Raw genomic sequence first — 17,250 nt, 5'->3', positions numbered from 1 at the left:
GTTTTCGAAGAAAGTTTGCATAATGCTTCTTCGATAATGCGTGCACACGTGCCACGTACGCCAAACTGCAGCTGTATAATTTTACAGGGCCGTAAGGACGAGACTATATCGACAATGTCGCGAAAAAAGCGAGCTAATGACTGCCATAAGACTACATGATCTTTTATAGGATTAAGGAAAATCTTGCTTGGCTTTATTGCGCGCTATCGCGGCAAATCCCCATTTGTGTCTTGATACTGTTTACACTTTGAATTTCTTTCGAACAGAACGTAGTAAGATTCGAGTGGTTAATGATTTAGAAACAATTACATTGATCTGGAAGAATATTGCAACACGATCCTTGATGGAAGCAAGAGAAGTTTTTTATTGGCTTTGTCGTAGGTCAGGTTAAATTTCTACCTTCGTATTACTTGCGTCTTAATCTTTACGTACATCTAAAATGCAAACGTGATTGACTCATTCATATTTATATTTTCTTCATGACGTGGGTATGGCACAAGGAAGAATTTCTGGAAATACGGATCCTAACGGTGAAAAAAGTGGGATAAAATTATTTATAGGGGATACCGATATCCTAGGAGTTGCTAAAGTTGAGAACGTGAAACTCGGCATATGAACTTCTCATGAAAAATAAACAAACACGTGTTTCAGTGTCGTTTGAAATTCAGTCCTTGTACGGATGAAAAAGAAGTGAGTTGTTTTCTCGAAGAATAACCGTATCTCCTTATCCACTGAAGCTGGAGATTTTCGGATTCGGCAAAGAAACTCCTCATTAAAAGTAAATAAACTCGTGTTTGCGAATAAAAGCGTTTTTCGAAATGCAATTCCCAGATGGTGCTCGAACAGAGAATGCTAAACAAAGATTGTCATAGAAAGAAATATGGTGCGGACGAAGCTGCGGTCAGCCTGCTAGTTAAGTATAAAGAGAATGACGTTGACACCAATTAATCTTTCCCAAGCGCGATGTAGATTCTCACGCTGGTAAAGAGAAATATCTCAAAGAACAAAATCAAAATTAATAAAAAAGAAAAGAAAGATAGGCATCGTTGATCGTCATATGCAAAACATATGTAGATGATGGATTCTATAAAATATCTCGCCAGTTTCGCAAGCAAACATCAAAAATAATTTTCTCGCGAACGACCGCGAATATCAGAAATATCGAATAAGCGGAAGCTTCTGGTTGGTAATTAGACGCAGCGGAAGCCATTTTCTAGGTATAATTGGGCTTAAAAGCGATTCGGTGAAGCTCTTTTTGGTTGGCCGGATAATCCGGCGCCGGGCTAAGAGGGAGAGAAGAAAAAAGAGAACGAACGATTTAGATCCACTTGAACGAGAATTCTAGTTAGCCGAGCTGTAGATAACCGGCGAACCGAAAACTGAAAATGACACGTGGAAAGAGATTCTCTCGCTTGGTTCCCCTTTCGAGATCACGCGCCACCACGGCCTATTTTAATACGATTTTTCCCTTTTCCAACCGTTGCGTTGCGCCGCATCTCGTCATTTTAATTTTACCATCTAATTTAAGGCCGAAAAACCGACGATCGGAAAACAGAAGCATCTGGATCATTACGGATTTATATTACTCGCCTTAATTGCAGCAAAAGCTTATAGGATATCGCAGGGTAACATCTAGATTCGTAGTTTAACTTTGACGATTACGAAGTTGATAAAAAGATTGCTATCTTTTAGAAACTTGGCGTGACTGATCTTTGATAAAGAAGCATTCAGCATTTGATCGCGTTACTTTTTTTCATTTAGGATCATGGCTATATCCTGTGGAGAAATCCTCTGAAAATTGTAACGGTTTAAAGCGTTTGTCATTATCCAGAATTGTACAAAGCGACAGCCGGCAGCGAAAAAATCCTGAAATCTACCGTAGGAAAGATGGTTTTCAACAAATCTTCGTTATTATCCTGTCAATTTTCTAAAACCACATAAATCCAGGGGATTCGTTTCTCGGAGAAGAAATCGCAGATATATTTGCAGCGGAGTAATGATACAGACGTTATCATTATTTCAAGGGATTTATACGATGAAGAACATCGTCAGATCACGCACGGTGCTCGTTAGTTTCATGCAGCTAGATATATTTCTATAAACATCGCGTTCAATACCGTGGAAAGCGTTGCACGTGAATTAATATCTGCCGCGATATCGTTGAATCCCATCGAAGCGGCCGATCGAAGAATCATTGTCGGATTATTCGAGGAAACATACTACCACGCGGAGATCTCGTCGGGAATCGAACAGCAATTAGTCGATCCGCCTTAACCGCGGTCCCAATTAGTGGAAATTTAAATTCATGACACCATCTCGAACAGGCTTTGCATACACACACACATATATATACACACGGGTGTATGGTCGTTCTCTAAATATTATTCGTAGCTGAATTCCGTTCACGATGTTTCAGATTTCGACGATTCGTGGTACATTTAGGATGTGTTAATGAGTTTGGCTAAGAAGATTTTTGGAAGTAGAATTTTTAATTAGCGATTTACGATGGATTTTTTCAAATTATTTTATCCGATGCTACGAAGAAAATTCACTTTAATTAGTAAATACATAGAAAGAATATAATTATTGGCAAAGAATGGGTTTCGAAATTATTCTGAGGCAGAAAACATTGTAAAATGTATTCAATAACGTTAATTTCAATGGAAAATACAAAGCGTGTACTAAAATAATTTGAAATTAACCTGGTCTCTCTGGAATTATTTCATTTAATTATTTACATTACATCTTTTGGAGAATTTTGTTATAACAACATTCTGCAGTAACGTTTGAAAGTTTCTGAGGAAACAACCGTTTCGTTTGATTTATTCAATTATAAGTCCGTTATGATCTATAAAAGCGTGGCGCAAACGTTTTGTTAAGAAGCATTTCCATTAAAATTTTTCCTGCTTGCGTGCGTACAACCTTTAATTACGAATTTGTAATTCGCTGCTAAATAAATCTCAAAGGATCGGTTATTTCGAACATAAATTTCAACCTGTTATTTTCCCTGGCGTTTGTTTAACTAGCCTTCACGCTTTGTGCCAGAAAATGTATTTTCTCTCTTTCCATTCGAACTTGTCAAGGGTCGTTCTTCGTATTTTTCATCCTGCGGCCCTCTTTTATTTTATTTTATCTTTCTTCGCATTAACACAACATTACGCGCTCGCTTTATTCACGATCGACGATACAATCGATGTTTTCCTTTTTTTCTTCATGGAGATTCTGGTAAATACGCACGAGTCATTGCACGAAAAATTCTATTCGCTCTAATGGATAAATTCGGTAGATTGAATGGCAAACAGCGCATGTATTAATCAGAATTCACGCATAATGTATGATAACGGGCTCTCGTGCTTCAATCAGCGTACGTACTCGAAATATCGGTATATTGGCAGCTTGCCAACAATTCGATTCAATGGTTTCCTACTTTTTTCTCAATTTCTCTCCTCTACAGTTGCCCCTGTTCCTGCCTCGCGTCGTAAAACCTTTAATACCGCTTTGACGATCGTAATAACGTTACCGGCTAAGGTAACGCGAAAATAAAACCCGTCGACTAAAAGTCTGTGTACTGTAGATTACGCGAAATGCCCTGAATATTTGGCGATAATCAATTGATTATGTTGCGCTTTACACGAGAACGTTATTTCACGGTTCTGTTTAGCGTAAAAGCTAACTCAGCGGATTCAGAATTTCAAGCTTGGCTGCTTTCGAAGTAACTTATTGAAACAACGCAGTACGGTTAATCATTTGTAAAGAAATGTGTTTTGTAACGAATCAAAGACCTAGTTTCTCCGTTTTACATTATACAATTTTCCATCGCATTTATACGGTTTCAAATTAACTTAACCGCAATTTTCCTCCACAACGATAAGCGAAGAACGTTCAATGTAACATGGTCAATAATATTTAGAATTGCAGTAAAAAGATACGATTCGATCGACGCTAAAAAGGAATCGTGACGACGAGCAATATTTGTTCAAGAGACGCGGAGAGACACATTCGTAAGAACGTAGATCGAAAATGTTCCGCGCCATTTTTCCGTTCGGTAAGAGTAAAATGGTGGCGAACGCTAGAAATCGACGGTCTCACGGATCGGACGCGAGGAAACTCATTTCCTTGATGTGAAATCGAGCGGTGGCCGGGTCCAAAAACGATCAACGATAGATTTTCCGAACGCTTTGGCCTCTGTCGGCGATCGAATGATCCCCCGGGCTTGGAAACACCGTGAAAGGGGCAGTGGCGTGAATCCAGCTAAGGGCGGCTGGCAAACATCGCATCTGCTTGGACCATTTCCTTTCGCCATTACGATCTCGTTTCGTTGTCCGTCTCGACGAGCTCTCTTCGTTCGATCCGCTTTCTCTTCCACGTATCGATTTGCATTCGATGCACGCCTACACGTAACACACGTACGCGTGATTGGAGCACCACGGCCGGACCAATCTCTTTTCGCACGCTCCAAAGGCTTCTTTTCACGACGATGATATTTCAGGAAGACGGAGCGGCGACTAGACATCGTTCCGTTATAAAAATGTCCACGTGGATGTACGACATTGTACGATATTGTTGTTTGTAGTGTTGCATCAATTGGTTTCGATTTTGCCGGTCAACTGGCATCGCTATCTTTGTCGATTTTTAGAGTTCATTTCTCGAAGCGAATCACGATCAAGCGAGTTAAGTACGTAAATTATAGAATCCTGAACTTACTTAACAAACGCTTAACCAGATAGCAAAACGTTCTTGCAATAAGACGCGTTGCTGAAACGAGAATGTGCTTTTGAATCTTCCTTTTCGAATTTTTTCGCCGTTAGGTGGAAAAAGCAAAGCGTCACGCGACAGCGTGGGACGAAGTTGTGTAATCTTTTGAATGGCAGATTCTTTTCTACCGAACGTGATTGATTACATGTCGTTCGACGTGTGTAATGCAATGTGGGTCACCCAGTGAGTCACGTTACGTGATATTCTGTTGCAGGCTGCGTGAGTCATCTGGTTTTTGAATGATTGGTCTAAAATCGACGATGTCTGAAGTTTCTACTTCCAAAATATGATATTTTGTGTTGGGAAAATTGCTTGCTTATTTTCTTAATCTCGAGAATAACGAACCCAGACACGTTTTTAATCAAATCAATATCTCTAAAGTATCCTTCAAATCCGTTCATCCTCTATCAGGTTGAGAAACGTTCTCGAAGATGAACATAATCCAGAGGAACTCTCCACGGTCTGACAACGCTGTTCCATTTCCACTGCCAATGACATCCATCAGCCTAACAGCTCTTTTGTCGCACGGTGTCCTTTAACACCATTGCCTTCGCTCTCTCGAAAAATTCTAACGGATACTGATTTAATTCTTTCCTTTGCTCGCAGAGGAAGTAGTGGCGCATCGATTCGATCTATGGCGTTGTCACTAGATTGCGGATATTTATTCACATTTTTATGAAACATTTAACTTGAAATATTTTGTAAATTTCTATATATTGTACATATTCTCTACATTGTTACACATTTTAAATCCCCACGAATGAATGAATATCCACAGTCCGATTATTCCGAACATTTCATACACGATAAGATTGGTCCATTTTCACGATCGAGGAATACTCTGGTTGCATAGTCGGCGTGGTAAAAGTAGAGGTATGCATAGGAATGGTAGAGCGTTCTTCTGTTGGCCCTCCGCTATTTCTCATTTCCCGCTGTCGTCAAGGTAAAAATACAATCCTCCCATTGCTACCATCGAGACTTGCTCTCCATCAATATCGTCGTTCTTCTCTTTCTATTTTCTCAGCAATTTCTTCGCGACCGTCATCTCGGCGCCTGCCGATTCCGATCACAGAATCGCGGTATCCTTGGTTCGCGCGCGTCTGCCATTCGTCGACTGCGAGGCTGTAAGGTCGCGGAAAAGATTACAGGATGAAGAAAAATAAGTAACATTGTCTATTTTATCTGGTATCATGGCGAATACGGGAAGAGAAATGCTTCTGACCTTCGAATCAAATTCCTTCCTCGAGATGGTCGAAAGAATGTGGTGTATTTTTTCGAATTTTTCATTGTATTATCTGTATTCGGCCGTAATGCGTGACGTTCGAAACAAAGATTATTATAGACTCTTTCGTTGGCCTAGGTAATTGGAGAAAATAAACGTTTCTCCTTGACGAAGTTGTTAACAAAAGTTGAATGGCCGGTAAAGTTTCTTTAGAAAATATAATATTGTACTTGAACCTCGTCGTTAACAAAATCTACTTAACTTACTTTTATCACTGTTCTCCGATACTCTGCTGCGGATTCTTCTATACGAAGTTTTATCATCATAGCTCACATCAAACTAAGTACCCATCATAAAATTATACAAATACCTCGTGGCTAGCACGCTATTCATTACGTTTAAAAATTTTGATCGACTTAACAAAGATGAAATGCACAATAATTTGCAACGAAATAGGAAGTTTAAGATCTGGCAAGAAAATTATCGTCGTCCATATCTTGTGACATCGAGTTGCAATATCTCATACCGTATAGTTCTGCATCCATCATGTACCGATGGCATCCATTATCTCTTGCGTGTTGTCTTATTTACAGAATCCTGTCAGTGCGGCTCTTCTGGAGTCCTCCTCGCTCACCCTTTCCACATACGTCATCCTCCCTCTTAGATATGTCCGACATATCCTAGCGTTGACGGCAGGTAATGACGTGCATTCGAACCCCTGCTAAGGAGAGACGGGTGACAGAGACGAATAATGGTATAATAATTAGATCGAGGCATGATAATGTCCACGTTGGCATAGATAAAGAACTGTTGGATTGGAAATGTGAGATATAAATCGAACGTTATGAACATGTGTCAATTAAATCTATAAAACCTCCCATTTTGCATCCTTATTTCACATAAATATTATCTAAATCAATTGTCAAGATTATATTTTACAAACGTAAACTATGCTATAATATCACAATGTAATTTACAATGAAATTCTAATCCTTTAGCTCTTAGTTCTATAGTTCTAATAATTATTTAACAAAGACAGGTCGTAATTTTGCCTTCGCCCTCAAGATTTCCAATTGCAAATTATATGCAACGTTTCGATATTTCGCATCAGCTACGACGATACGATGGTGAATATCCGACAATCATCAAACAGCTAGCAGAAAAGTCAAAATGCCTGGTGTAGAACAATTCACGTGTATCCTCGTTTAAATCGAAACAATGAACGATATTTACGATACGTACGAGTGAGAAAGCCTTAAAAGCCGCGTCGGCCCGCGTCGAACGTAGCACAGTAAGACAGAGGAGACTCGAAGAAGCGAAGATCATGGACTGTACGAGCACGTCGTAAATTGAAGGACGTCATCCCGTCGTCCGACGTGGGATTCACCGGATCGACGCGTCTCGAGAAGGTTCTCTCCAGTTTTCTCCGTCCCCGTTGCTCCTTATCAGAGACATCGACGGTATCCCGGTGTTGACAGGTAATGACGTGCATTCGAACGTCGGTAGACGCGTTCAAACGACAAAGACGGACAGGGAACCGTTGGCGGCAGACGCGTGGGCGGGCAAAGGGGGAGCCTCGTTACCGGAACAACAGACGTAACCGCAATCCATCGTAGGACAGAACCATGCTTCCTAGCCTGGTCGATAAGTCAATGCACCCACAATACCCATCGACAGGGAGAAGCCACCTAACTGCAGGACTACCGACCGATCCTTGTCTCACGAACCCGTTTCACCTAGTCCCCAACTACGTGACTGCCTCACGCAGTCCTCGCTCCACTGCGCGCCAGACACGAGCTGCACCTGTACATTCGTGTACAGCCGTCGAGCTGCTCCTCTTTGCGAGCACAGCACGAAGATACTTGGCGCGGATCAACGAAATTCAATAGCGAATGGTATACATGCGGTCCTCTTTGCGCGACTATACGTTTGAGTAAAATGCCGCTAATTGGATGGTATTTCGTCGCTGTGAATTTTTGTTTCCTTCATACGGATAAATATCAACGATTTGTGAACTTTGAAAGGAATTTAGTAGGAATATTCTGGGATATAGTATTTCAAGTGATCCAATTTGCTGTCCAAATGTACGAAATTCGCCTGAATATGTCTACTACCTTTAAAATTTCTGGGCAACTTTTATCCTTTCGACGTGGAAACTTTCCGATAAATACCATTACGAAGAATATCCTTAAAGAAGACCGAAAACTTTCATTGAAATTATCACTACGGTGCTTATCAGTTCGGTGTGTTTCTTCGTAAGACAGTTTCTAAATGCAATTGTATTATCCCGCGCGATTTCGACCTGATTTGGTGAAAAAGGTATTTTTCTTGGTATTGTTAGAAGGATTTGTCGAAACTTGGAACACAGCGTGTCTTTTTCCAGTTGAATAGCTTCGATGTAAGCTTCTGCAGGCTTCGCGAGCTACGTTCGTCTATTGGACATATAATTTCGATGTCCTCCACGATGTCTCTCAACCCAATTTGGTAAAACGTTTCGCGAATGTAGCCGATCGACGGTGAATTCGAGGGTGAGTGAACCACGACAATAGGGCCATGTTCAATGAACGTGGACGACCACGTCGGATCGTACAAGAACGTCGCTGAAATGGAATACATCGCACTTTTTCATCTTTTCATTTTTTTCTTTCTTCGCCGTTTACGTATCATAGAACTTACAATTGCGCGCTGAAAATAAATCTTACGAACGTAATAGACAGCTTTCGAAGCCTATTCCGAGCATTTCGAAACTGATATCAAGGCTGCACGTTCTGATGTCCTAATGCAACTTCGACTAGACAGTTTCATTTTACTTGTTTGATTAAGGATGGGATCTGTTCTACTTGTTCGATCTGGAATGGTCTACATTCTACTTGTCTAACTACGAATAATACCTGTCTGGGCGGCCACTGATAGTCCTTGTTCTACTTGTGTGGCCTAGAATGGTCTCTATTCTGCTTGTTTAGTTAGGGGTGGTTCCGTTTGTCCAATCGTGGATGATATATCCTACTTACCAAGCCATGAATATTAATTCCAACGTATTCCGTATGTATCATTAACAGCTGAAATACTTTCACGTTACCGAAACCACAAAGTATCTAATCTATCAATTATCATCGAATGAAAAATCTTAATGTATTACAGATTGTTTTCCTGGCAATTTTCTGAGCAAAATGTGGATTCTAGTATCTCAAATTAGTATTCTAAAACGCTTCAGATAATTTCTTGCTGCAAAATATCAAATCCGGATGAAAAATAAATCTTCCTTTGCAACAGACAAATATGGTCGGCTAATTAAATCGCGAAATTTAATTAGTGATTGCGTTTTAATTAATTAAACGACGAAATCGACGGGGGCGAACGCTAAAAGACAGGAACCACGACAACGTAGTTACGCAAGCAGAGGGAACTACAATTATTGCGGCAAACGTCATCGTGGCATACCACTTAAATACGTAATGGTAGCGGGGCCAAGGTTCAGGAGCAGCCTTATTACTTCATATGGTTTAATTTGTCGCATCTAAGAATACGAGTGCCTATGTACGAGTGGGAATCTTTCTCCCGCCTCTTTACTAGCTGCACGACCTTAATTAGTCTTAATGGTTCACGGTGAAACATCAGCCGTGGGTGGATGTATCGTAATCAATTTCATTTATGGTAAAATTTCATCCATGTCACCGAAGCGAACATAGCCAGAGAACATTGATATGCAATATTCACAATGAAATATCATGGCATGCTATTATAATACGATAACATTTATCGTGATAAATTGTTACACTGTTGTTATTCAACAACAAATCATTACCATAGTAAGAGCTATGTTTAATCTGTAATATATCTCTACTTCGTTACATACACAGGACAGTCGTATCGATTATATGAAAATCAACAATAAATTAGAAGCGTTAATGTTCCAGTTTTGGTTTTTGAAAAAGCTATTGCTTACCTGGTTTTTCGACGCGTTTAACTTTCCATAGTTTGAGAATAGAAATTGCAAATCGAATATAAAAATTTCCTTCTTAAAAAGTTGGACACGGAATCGTGCTAGAAAAATGTGTAAATATATTTTATTAAAATTTACCGAAGAAATAACCGAAACGCAGGGAATAAGAATTTATTAAAAATTGTTGAAACTTACGAATCCTAAAATTTACTAAGGATTTTCCAGGCACAAAGATTTTTAGATTTTCGGTAGAACGTGGGGTGAAAAATCTACAGAAAGCTTTCGTTATCAGGTTCGATCGTTTGCAAGATGTTTCGAAAGATAAGTGGAGGACGATGCGTTTAAGAACGTTGGCAGAAGGCTGCAAGGAAAAGGATATCGTCTGGACGATGTGGGGGCAGTCGTTCCGTAGGTATCTCTCGCGTTCGCGCTCGGTAAAGAGATCTTTTTTGTGTTTGGCCGTCTCATTTCCGGCTGGTTGATCCTTCGCCCCGCATTTGAATGACATCTAAAGAATGGAATCCACAAGCATCGTCGGTTGCCACCATGGCAACGAATCGTATGGACTATGAGCAGAAAGATATCGATACGCTTGGACAGGTTCGCGAAGGAGAACTCCCTATCGAGGAAGATCGACGAGAAAATAAGAGATCCGGTGTTCTGGTAAACTTCAAGGTTACGTAATGTCTCTTTCCTTCCTTCGTGTTACCGCAAATTCCAAGTAAAGTAACGTTTCAAGTAGAATAATCGATAATTGGTATCGAGAAAGCATTCTATCTACTTTGATATTTTATATTTGTAGAAGCGTAATTAATTCGAGAAAGAAAGAAAAGGGAGGTAGAACTATCGATTACGATATTCAAGTCGAATCGTTGATTAACTCACTATTGGGCTGCAGACTTTTATGCAAATTCATAATTTTACGATGACAACTAGGAGATGGAATTTAAATAACAGTTTGTTCCATCCGCAAGTACTTTATTTTGTGCATTTCCTACGTATTTTCATATTGAACACTACGTGTCTGCATATTTAAAATTCTCGTAAATGCATTTGCAATCCATTGACTATTAATCCACGAGTTACTGCCTCGCGACCTCGCAACTTCTACGAAGTCGCAACAGCGCACGGTATTCCGTGACACAGCGAGCAAAGTTCGAACGCTGAAAGTCGGCCGAGTAATAGGAGCCGAGTTCGGACCTTATTGCACGAGGAGAGTAACACTTTACCTGTAGGACAGCCGATAATTCGAAACGCGGTTACAGGATCGAAACTTCGAAGGAGATTTCTCTGCATTGCAGAACAATTCCTCGTGACCGTTGAGGGGCCTTCACGTGGCGCCGCGCCGCGCCTGCCACGTCTCTGCGTCGGCTGCTAAATCGTGATATACATGCAAATTTCGACGATGCATGGGGCTACGAAACGGAACTTTGACCGCAATTACGACGTCGGATATTGAATATCGTAATGCGCCACCTCCTCCACGCTCGTGTAGAAACTGGTTGGATCGGTTACGCCCACGAAGAAATTCTGGCGAACTTTATAGAACGTGCCGCATCCTGGGGCATCCAAACCGCTATGATTCACGGGACAGCGGGGACTAAAGTCCGCCTTGGAAAAACCGCCACGAGTCTGGTCAAGATACGAGAGCCATTCTCGTCGCACCCGTCGAGACCAGGTTGAAAATAGGTTTGGAAAATTTGTGACAGAGCCGCGAGACTCGTTCGGGGAATGGAAGATCGAACCACCTCGCGTAGAGCTCAGGTTTCATTGTACACGCGGATGGATTCTTTCAATGGGTTCGTGATCGAATTGTTTCGTTGGTCTCGAAGATGTGAATGTTTGTGTTTTTAAGAGAAACTTGATGGTTCTCGATTTAAGATCAATTAATTTTTCTGAAAAGCATGGAAAAAGAATTGAAAAAGAAGAGAGAAGAAACTCTCTACGAGCGTTTCTACAGCGTTTGTTTACGGAACAACTTTCCGTTGCTTACATATCGCACCACCTTTTTTATTCTTGCTTCCTTGCGCTGTTTTATTTGTCTGTCTTCCACTTCTTTCCTGTCTGTTTCTTAATAGTGAAGCACTAGAAAGTCCAGGGCCAGGAATTTTATCGAAGGGCTAGAAGCGTTTTTCAATGACTCGCTAAAGTTTTTCACCGAGTAAAACGTCAGTTTTCCAACAGGCCGAATGGAACAGCAATAGAACGGCAATTTCACCGGAACGAGTTGAAAGCGCGTGAAGGCGCCGTCCAAGCTTCAAGCTTCGGGAAAGCTCTCGTTCAAACTTCCGGCGAGTTTCAACGTCGCAGAAATTGAAGTTGGAGTGTGTCTCGTTCAACGTCACGACGATCATTTTCGGAAATCCTAATGGCAGGACCTATCGACTCCTGATACGTGAAAATAGCGCTGTGTCGTTTACCGTGAAGTAACAACCTATATATATTATAGTATAATAATACCATTTTCGAGAGAATGCGTAGAAATCTTATTGATTTCTGAAAATTTCTCAACAACTATGAAGAACAAAAATGTTTTCTCAAGTCGCAGTTTTTGGGAATCACGCGATACCAAATTCGAGACTCGTCATCGAAAACGTAATTTGGTATAAGGTTGTCCGAAAAATTCCTTTCGTTTTATGAAGAAATAATAGACGTATAACGTTTTTTGTTTTATATTATTTTGTCGAATTACGTACGACACATTTTCTTTTGTTGAGATAAACACCGTGACATTTCACAGACTTGGTTTCACGTTTGTATGAAGGTGCACTGGTGTATAAAAAAAACACGTTTGCGAAAGAAAGACACTTTCTGGACAACCTAATATAAACCATAGTATATTTATGTGTTCTCCGATTGGCCCGGTCAAAAGCAATTGAACTCACTCTAATCGGACTGTACTTAGAAGCAATAGGATTCCTATGATCGATAGGAGTTGTGTGAAAATGCACTTAGAGCACCCAGAGGGCACGGCTACCTAATCGGATCATACAGAGGATGTGGGATTACAGTTAGATTAACAGATTATTATAGAACCTGAGTGGAATCAGCTATATAGAGTAGGTGGTCTGTAATGTAGTCAAATCTTCATTTATCCTGTACTTCCCACTGTTAGATTTCTGGCCGTTCTGATCGTAGTAATTTTCTAATAGCCATACCTAAACATTCAGCCTGATTCAACGTATCAGATTCTAACGTTATTATTTTAACACGTCGGTGTTCAGGCAAAATGTGAAATAATTGAAAGTAATTGCATTCTGAACTCTTGTAATCGCAGTAGCACCGACACAGTAGGCTTCATTTTTATTCCTAGATCCTCCCTCCCTGTTTTTCGCTGTCAGAGCGTCATTTATCGCGACCCGGCCCCAGAATTTCTACCGTTTGTCTCTCATAGCTCGTTCCTTCCTTTTTTCTGTCCATCAAGTTCTTGAAACGCGCATGGACGGAAACAAAGCGATCCGGCTGCTGTTTCGTCGCACGCGAGACGCAATCGGTAGGATGAGTTTCGGGCTTCGCATTTATCAACTCTTGAAGCTGCTCCACCCACTTCTGCCTCGAGACAAATGAAAGAGGGAAGAGAATAGAGGAGGGACGAGGGAGAAGGAGAGAGAGAGAGAGAGAGAGAGAAAGAGAGAGAGAGCGGTTGCAGGTGTCGGCACTGCCGGGAATATAAATTCATTTTTCTGGGAATAACGCGACCCTATCCAGACCTCGACCAACCTGAGCGATGTTAAACGATGCATTCGCCGATTCGAAGTATGTATCGTCTCTCGTGTCGGAGCTCACCAACGCCAGACGGGAGAATCGCCTTTGAAATTGTCCGCCCATGAACGACGCTTTCCTCCGGGTACCATATTTTTCTTTCCAGTTTCATTCCATCGACACTATGTTTCTACCGTGGATTTCATGTCCCTGTCGTAATTCGATTGGGAACGCCTGAATTAGATTTATCGGACGATCCTCCTCCGTCTCACTTCTGACTTTGGTAAATGATCGATGATCGATCGAATTTGATGTTGCCGTGATTGCATTACGAATGATCAGTGTATCTGGATGATGTAAGAGGATTATAGAACTGGTATAGATAGAATTTCACATGGATGTCTGTCAGGTACAGGTGGAAAACGGACCTAGAAACTGGATGCTAAAATAAAATTACCGTATGCTCTACTATCGTCTAGAATTAATTCGGTTCGCGTTTCATTTCGAAGATTTAGTCTCAAAATTAATTTTGTCACAGAAAATGTGTCGATATAGATCAAAATAGATAATTGGAGATGGAATTAATGGAGTCCTTTTGACGATGGTTGCCAGTTGAACGGTTTCCTCATCGATCAGTGGTGCGAAGCACGGATACGAATACATCGCCAATGATCTTTAAAGCGGACTGCCACTTAGATAATTGCCCCTCTGTGTGGTCGTGACGTTCCAGGCTCTGATCGATATCCTCGGTCGGCATCTAATAACCAATTATATCGGTTCAAAGGTAGAGGCAAGTTCTGGACGATAATGTCGGATAAAGCATTGTCGTTGGTCCGTGGGTCATCGTCGTTCGTCTCCCGTTTTGAATAAAACGTCCAAACGAAAAGTCGGTTAATTAAGAAGATTAAATAGAGGAATTAAGGAATTATTCCTCGGGGAATCTCTGCTTTTAGTCCGCGTCCCGTAGAACAGGCGTATTCGAGATAGATTGCTCCGAGCGCTCGTTCTTATTCCTGCTTGGCCTTCTTGAAACGTTTTAAATACTTAACTTTCAACATCTTTCAGATGTTAAGCAACGTTTCGTCAAAAGTTCCCTTCTTAACATTTTGATACACCGTCGGGATTCTCAAGTTCTGAAATTTTCGACGTTTCTTGCTTGTCGATACTTTGAACAAAAATATCCAACTTGTCTAGCCAATCCATCGTTCTTCTGAACGATTTTAACGCAAAGTACGAAAATACAACTAGACTAGAATCCTCTACACTTGCTAAACTAATAACATCAATTTGCTATCTTTCTGCTTGAATGATACACGTGCCATTCCTCTTGATCCTGACCTACGATAAGCTTCCAAATTCCATTACCCGAGAGACCGTCTACGGATGCTTGTACTACCCTATTCTCGGCTCATAACCAGCGAATCACACGATCTACGCAAACTCGCTTCTCATGACAGACCATTCAGATCCGGCGCCACTTGGACTTTGACGGATCAACATTTCCCTCCCTGTCTCTTCCTTCGATCCGATCTTCGAAAACGGGTACAACAGTTTATAATGTCGCAACGTTCACGGATACAGGGTACGAATGCCTTTTCCGTTTGTGTTTGCAACGCGATCTCCATACCGCGTTCTTCCCAACAGCCACGGATACGCTCAAAAATCTGAGGATATTAAATATTTGAGATTTAATACCTTCAACAGGAACGCATACGTAAGTGAGTCTGGCTGATACTCGGCCGGCTGACAGATCGGGCAAACCTCTCTTCCACTGGAATACCTGTTATTCGTCTTTCGATTCCATCCACGAGAGTTCCTCTGGAAAGAGCGTCACTCCGTGTTTCCGGATTTCCCGTGGAATAACACCGTCGAGACCGGTGAAATTCTCTGAGAAGAATGGAAAACACGCTGCGGGTCGACGTGCATTTTTGATGGGTCCGGGTAAGAGAGTCGTGGAAGCTGTTTCTGAGATGAGTTTGTTGGTTTACTGGTGGTTGGAATGCGAGAGGAGGAGAGATATGAGAATCTTGATGCATTCAAGTTGTAAATGCAGCTTTACAAGGAAATTTTGTCAGGGCGATTCACTAAAATTCCAAGGAATTAGATCTTCATATTATTATCTTACGTTTTAACGTTTTTCCACGGAGGAGTTCATTCCGTTTCTTCTTTTGCATTTGTTTCTTATTCGATATATGATAACTTACGGACAAATATACACAACGTTAAGGGAAAAGTTAGATCAGGCCATGAATTATTCCAATGAAAATGTATATTGAAAAGAGTATGCTTCTAAAACATTTGCAATTTCTTAATTTCTTTTACAGCTCGCACGCAATGCGAACCTTACGGTCGTTCTCGTGCGTTCAAGCTGTTATTACATAGAAGACAAAAATCTCGACGACGTTACGAGAAACCTGTACAATTCGCTGGTACGTGGTCGATAGGTAGGTTACCCAAGAAACGGGAACACAATAAGCCAAGATAAATTTCGGGGGGATGGAAAACAGTGGGCGGAGGGCCGGTTTTATGGGTAGCTGTGGTATCACGATTTTCCGTCCAGCGGCGTCATCGCTGTGTATGCGCGCCAGGTGAATTATTCACCGGCGTGTCATCTGACAAAAGCACCCCAGGGCGTCGCGCAGAATGCGGTTTAAGGCCCGTGCCCACGAGCGTGTGCTTGGAATAATGCCACTCCCGGCTTGTATGAAGAACTTTAAGGATCGACCCCGTAGCCTGGAAGCGGTTCCTCCGTGCCCGGCCGGTCGTTCATTTTCGCCCCAAAGAAAACACCGAAATCCTTTCGTTTCCTTTGCATCATTCATTCTCCATGGAATTGTACAAGTTGCTCTTTTCGGGATGAGATTTCGGGATGAAAAAGCGGTCGACAAGAAGAGGGTGCCAAAATGATTGAAATAAATAAGTTGTATAGTTTTAAGTATAGTCTATCTATGTGATATTTCATATTTTCTTATTAGAATTTAGACGAAAGTCAGATCAAAGGACTCAGTTATTTCGTTGAAAGATAAATATGATTTAATACTAAAATGTTGCCAAACACAGTGGATATTTGTTAAAGCTTGCAAAATAAAATACGCTATCGAAAAACGAGAGTTCTATAAATAGGAATTTGATCTATGAAAGGGAGCTTAGTTTTTACTACGGTCTCGTGAAGTTTGTGAAATTTACAGCTTGTCGTATGTTTAGTCGACAGTATGATGGAAGGGCTCTGCGTTTCGTCGTAAAAACCGACAGGAGCCAACGTAAGTCGTAAATGTTGCATGACGCAGGACATCATCCGCATCTGCAACGAGACTCTGCGTACAAAAGAGGTCTGGATTTATCAGCACAGACTCGATCGACGAAAGTAATATTACTTTGGGAGGTCGTTAACCTTACTTGCGTAACGACGATAGGATTGTGAGTTTCCTAAAACGAGCGAAGCTCGTGTTGCACGGACGATGTGCATCTGTTATGTCGACGCGAGACTCTTTATTACGTGTCACTGATGACCTCCTTCGTATTATGGCACGCGGTGCATTGTTCTGCATTTGACGTTGTGCATGATTATAGAGTAGTGTATGGTCAGGTAGGGATGTTACTTGTTCTTTAGTATGGAAACATGCAGCCA

At 41.2% G+C, this 17,250-nt stretch overlaps 1 protein-coding gene and 1 long non-coding RNA gene across 7 annotated transcripts in view; one reads left to right on the top strand and one right to left on the bottom strand.

Annotated features, from left to right (window-relative positions):
- The window catches only part of LOC100745350 (fasciclin-3), a 347,287-nt gene that overhangs the window by 122,373 nt on the left and 207,664 nt on the right, over window positions 1–17,250 (top strand). The window lies entirely within an intron of this gene.
- Window positions 3,118–7,753, bottom strand: LOC112213859. The gene is made up of 2 exons (XR_002947779.2): window positions 7,220–7,753; window positions 3,118–6,695 (listed from the first exon to the last, which is right to left on the bottom strand). It is a non-coding gene; the product is annotated as an uncharacterized LOC112213859 (long non-coding RNA).

This window comes from Bombus impatiens, unplaced genomic scaffold (genome assembly GCF_000188095.3).
Source record: "Bombus impatiens unplaced genomic scaffold, BIMP_2.2 scf_1461, whole genome shotgun sequence".
In the NCBI taxonomy this organism is placed as follows: Eukaryota; Metazoa; Arthropoda; class Insecta; order Hymenoptera; family Apidae; genus Bombus; species Bombus impatiens.
Note: the sequence above shows the minus strand (reverse complement) of the source record. Positions and strands in the feature narration are given on the sequence as shown.